The sequence below is a fragment of the Monodelphis domestica genome, chromosome 6 (genome assembly GCF_027887165.1).
Source record: "Monodelphis domestica isolate mMonDom1 chromosome 6, mMonDom1.pri, whole genome shotgun sequence".
In the NCBI taxonomy this organism is placed as follows: domain Eukaryota; kingdom Metazoa; phylum Chordata; class Mammalia; order Didelphimorphia; family Didelphidae; genus Monodelphis; species Monodelphis domestica.
The window spans coordinates 28879794-28885764 of NC_077232.1; positions in this window are offsets into that span (position 1 = coordinate 28879794).

Here is a 5971-nt window from a genome sequence, read left to right on the forward strand (position 1 = left end):
TTGGCACAAGCCATTTTATACACCCAAATGAATGCCCACCTTGCCTCCACTTTCTAGAATCCTTGGGTTCAACCCTTCAAGGTTCAACTCATGAGCCACCTTTTCTGGAAAACCTTTCCTAAATTCCTCTGGCTGTTCTTCCTTTTCAAATGATCTCAAGTTTCCTTAATTAGCTTTACCTCTTGCATTTCCCCTTTCCTCTGGTAGAATATAAGCTCCTTGGGGGTAAGGACAATCTTTTATTTTTGTTACCTTTAATAATAATGGTGAACCTTTTAGAGACCTTAGAGACTGAGTGCCCAAACTGTAACTCTCATGCCCCAGGTGAGCCCACATTAATCTAGACAGGGGAGGGAGTTAATGCTCCCATTGGGCTGCTGGGCAGAGGGGCAGGTGATGTGATAAATGTCCTCAAGTGTGTGTGGAGAAAGGAAAGGGAGCAGCCTCCTCTGGAATACTCCGGTATGTGTGCCATAGGTTCACCAACACAGCTGTAAGGTATCCAAACAAGATTAGGACTTCAAAACTATTAAATAAAACATCTTTTCCTTATATTTTTACCTCCTTCCCCCTCCAAGGCACTAAATTTTTATGAGAAGAATCTACACCCTCCCTGAGAGTATACTGTATGAAGACTTAAGAAGGGCTCAGCAAATAGAAGTCTATTGCACATCCTGTCTTTATAGACACATAGAACTGCCCACTGTTCTTATTGATTGTGGACTCTGGTTGGAGTCCTTGATAGGGTGAAGTTAGGTAGCATCTTACAGCTCTCTCTCCTCCAACAGAGTGTTTCCCATGCACAGATCAAAATCATTGCAGGATTCCTTGATCTGGGCAACAACAGGGCTAATTTTGTTCAGTAGCCCTCTGATGATGAATGCCAATTAGGGTATAAGACAGAGAGACATATGCTAACTAACGGTCTTTTTCACCTTCATGTCACTAAAGAATTAAAATGGCAAATTCTCCAAAGAGCAGCAGAGAAGCATGGTGGGTGTGAGTAGGCTGTCACACATTTCCATCCAAGAAGCAAATGAGAGAAGTCACCAGAGAGACACCCACCTAGGAAAGAAAATGGGCTGGTCATGTGGGAACATCTCCATTAGTGTCTACCTGATGCCAAGACCCAATCCAGATACTTTAAGTGAACCTGCACCCTGGAGAACAGGGACCAGAATGCTTCAGGGGGAGAGGACTTCAATCTGCATCACTGGTGGGAGGATCCATCCCTCTGACCTTATAAGGTATCCAAGAAGGTTAAAGTTCTTGAAATTTATAACATTATTGGGAGGAAATTTCTTTTAAAATCTTAAAGCACCATAGAAATGGGAGTATTGGGGGACAGCTGGGTAGTTCAGTGAATTGAGAGCCAGGCCCAGAGATGGGAGGTCCTGGGTTCAAATTTGGCCTCAGACACTTCCCAGCTGGGTGACCCTGGGCAAGTCACTTAACCCCCATTGTCTAGCCCTTACCATTCTTCTACCTTGGAACCAATACTTAGTTAGTATTGATTCTAAGATGGAAGGTAAGGGTTTAAAAAGATTTATTAAAAAACCTCATTAAAAATAAGGTTTATTAAAAAATAAATATGGGTTATTTTTATTTGAGTACACATTACTAAGTAGGGAAACAGAAAAACTACAATCTAACTTGTGAGGTATACAAGCAAATCAAAGTGCAATTAGAAATGAAGATTAACCATCTCTGAAATTATAATACATGTAAGGGGCAGCTGGGTGGCTCAGTGGATTGAGAGCCATTTCTAGAGATGGGAGGTCCTAGGTTCAAATCTGGCCTCAGACACTTCCCAGCTGTGTGACCCTGGGCAAGTCACTGGACCCCCATTGCCTAGCCCTTACCACTCTTCTGTCTTGGAGCCAATACACAGTATTGATTCCAAGACAGAAGGTGAGGGTTTAAAAAAAAAGAAATTATAATACATGTGAATAGAAAATGACATTTGATTTAGAAAAACTCGATCTTAATACAGTCCATGAAGTGGCAGGTTGGTATAAGGGTTGGTGGTGGTCGTTGTTAATGTTAGGCCGAGGCAGGAAGACCTGAGTTCAAATTGTGTTAGCTCTAACTAGCTGTGTGACCCTTAGCAAGTTCTTTAATTTCTGGGTGCCTCATGAGTTTCCCTATTCGCTATGTATTTGGCCATAGACAGAGGGCGAAGTGCACTGTTAGAGGCTATTTCTCCTGGGAGGTTCCCAGCCCGCTGACATTACTGGACTTTTGAATGTGATTCTGTGCCTTCTGTTTTGTTCTAACATGATATGTGGCTTTATTCCACTTTCATTTAGTTGTTTTTCAGTCATATCCAATTTTTTGTGACCTCATCTGGGGTTTTCTTGGCAAAGATCTTGGAGGGATTTGCCATTTCCTTCTCTAGATCAGTTGACAGATGAGGAAACTGAGGCAAATGGGATTAAGTGACTTGCCCAGGGTCACACAGCTAATATTTATCTGAGACTGAATTGGAACTCCAAGTCCCGTGCCCTATTCACTGTACCACCTGTATTCCACATCGCCCTGTCTCGAATTGTAAACTCTGGCCACAGTTTTGTAATTGCATAAAAATTGTCTTTGTGCTTTAAAAGTTTGATTTGTCATTTGATTGTCTGTTCAGACCCAAATCCCTGACATGCATGAACTCTCAGGGTCCTTACTGCCACCCTCTCCGTTGAGTTTTGCTCAGGGAACTGTCTTGGTTTTGTGCTGACCTGGAGGCTCAGTGACTCTCCGATGTGGATGACTCAGGCTCGAGGGAGGTGCTTCCATCCTGCCTTGGGACTGACCAAGGAGGAGATGGAAACGCCATCCTGACTGAAATTCGAATGGCTTTTTCTACTAGATGAACAACCACAACACAACGTACTTGGGAAAATAATAAGTTTCTGCTTTGGCTAACTGAGGAGCTAGTATGACAATAAAGTGGTTTTATGGCTTGGAGACTCATCACCTGTTCACTTTCGAAGACTACAGTCCCCAAGAGGCTCCTGGGAGACGCTTCTTTTCCCATTTTTCAATTCCCTTCCTCCCTCTGCAACCTGGAAGAAGGGGATTTTGGAAAAGCCCATTCCTAGCCACTGGTGACTTGATCACAAGAGACTGCTGCCACCACTTGGCATTTCCACATTTTTCAGTAACCAAGCAAATACCTAAATTTGGTGGAAAGCATGTCCTTCCTGACAAGTGGAAGTATTTATTAAAATCCTCAATTATAAATGTAAATTTTTTATTTAAATGTTTTATTTTCCCAATGACGTGTAATAACAAATTTTAACATACATTTTCTGAATGTATAAGAGCCTAATAATTTCCCTCCATCCCTTCCTCCCCAGAGATAGTGGGTAAAGGGAATTCCTCCCTCCCAGGATCATGAACTTTCTGCTCCTCTGAGCCAGCCCATTAGTGACCCGGAATTAGGGGTTACAAGTCCCGGTCAGAGAGACTTTGATTGGTTCCTGAGATATGGTAAACCAGTGCAGAGGGAAAGGATGTGATCTGGAGGAGGAGGACCATAAAAATGAGACTGGAAAGGAGCTTGGGCTCTTCTCTGGAGGTCTTTGGCTGGGGGTTTTTCTGTGATCAGGCATTGGTGGCTGGGGTGGAAGACACTCTCATGGGCTGATAAGATTAGGGTGGTAGACTAGGAAATATTTTTTAAATTTCCTTCCCTCCTTATTTCTTTCTTAGACTATATTTATATTAAAATTAAATTGTTAAAAGCTACTATCGTCCTTGTGACTTAAGGGTTAATTATTTTTATAAATGGCAACCACAATCTTTTTTAAAAACTAATATTATATTTCCAAGTAAATTTCTAAATATTACATTTGGTATAATATTAGTTTTTCAATATCACAGTAACAAGTAATTTTATCTGGGTTATACATATATTATCGTGTAAAAATATTTCCATATTGGTCATTGTTGTAAGAGAATACTCATATAAAACCAAAACCCTCAAATAAAAACCCAAATAAACTAAAGTAAAAACAGTCTGCTTTGATCTGCATTCAGACTCTGTCGGTGGATAGCATTCTTTGTAATTCAGAATTGTCCTACATCATTGTATTGCTGAGAGTAGCTAAGTGTTTCACAGTTGATCATTGGACAGTGTTGCTGTTACTACATACAATGTTTTCCTGGTTCTGCTTATTTCACTCTGCATCAGTTAATGTAGGTCTTTCCAACGTTTTCCAAAATCATCCTGATCATCATTTCTTCTTTTTTTAGTTTTTAAAATTTTCCTAAATACATGTAATAATAATTTTCAACATACAGTTTTCCAAAATTACGAGATCCAAATTGTCTCTCTTCCTCCCTTTCCCCTCCCCTCTTGGGGATAGTAAGCAATTTGATCTGGGTTATACAGGTATTATCAAGCAAAATACACTTCCATTTTGGTCATTGTTGTACTCTCATACTAAACCAAAATGCCAAAATAAAACCATAAATATACTGATGTGAAAGATAGTATGCTTTGATTTGCATCTATCCAACTCCTCAGTTCTTTATCTGGAGATGAATAGTATTCCCTGACCTCATAAGTCTTTCAGGGTTGACCCAGATCAGTGCATTGCTGAGAGGAGCCAAGATTTCACAGATAATCATCATCCAATATTGCTGTTACTGTGGACAATGTTCTCCCGGTTCTGTTTATTTTTCTCTGCATCAGTTCATGCAGATCTTTCCAGCTTTTTCTGAAATCATCTTGCTTATCATTCTTGTGGCACAATAGTATTCCATCACTAACATATACCACAATTTGCTCATCCATTCCCCAATTGACAGATATCCCCTTGATTTTCAATTCTTTGCTACCACAAAAAGAGTCACTATAAATATTTTTATAAAAATAGATACTTTCCTCCATTTTTATTATCTCTTTGAGATGCAGATTCATTAGTGGTATCACAGGATCAAAGGGTATTTCGTTTTATAGCCCTTTGTTTATAGTTCCAAATTGCCCTACAGTGTGGCTGGATTAGTCACAACTCCACTAACAATGCATTAGTGTCCTGATTTTGCCACATCCTCTCCAACATTTATCACTTTCCTTTATTATCATTTTGGTCAATCTGATAGGTATGAAGTAATACCTTGGAGTTGTTTTAATTTGCATTTCTCTAATCAAGAGTGATTTACAACATTTTTTTCATATGATTATTGATGGCTTTGATTTCTTCATCTGAAAATTGTTGCTTCATATCCTTTGGCCATTTGTCATTTGGGGAATGGTTTGTATTCTTACAAATTTGACTTAGTTCTCCATAGATTTGAGAAATTAGATCTGTATCAGAGAAATTTCTTATAAAAATTTCTTCCCAGTTTGTTGTTCCCTTTTAATCTTGGTTACATTGGTTTTATCTGTACCAAAGCCTTTAAATTTAATATAATCAAAATAATTCATTTTACATCTTACAATACTCTCTTATTTCCTCATAAATTCTTCCCTTCTTCATAGATCTGCTAGGCAAACTATTCTATATTCCCCTAATTTACTTATGGTGTCATTCTTTATATCTGAATCATATACCCATTTTGACCTTATCTTGGTATGGGGTATGAGATAATGGTCTATATCTAGTTTCTGCCATATTGTTTTCCAGTTTTCCCAGTAGTTTTTGTTAAATAGTGAGTTCTTATCCCCAAAGCTGGAGTCTTTGGATTTATCAAACACTAGATTGCTAAGGTCATTTACCCCTGTATATTGTGTATCTAATCTATTCCATTCGTGATCAACATTCCTTATAGCACAATAGTATTCCATTTCCATGCAAGTTTCTTTTTAAATATTGAATATTATTTTATTCTATGATTGGATTTTTCTTTTCTCCCACTTCCCTTCTGCCCCTAATTGAGAAAGCAAGAAAAATAAAACCCCATTACAATTGTGCAGAATAAAATAAAACAAATTCCTATATTGACCATGTTTCTCACTGCTCCCTCCCACAAA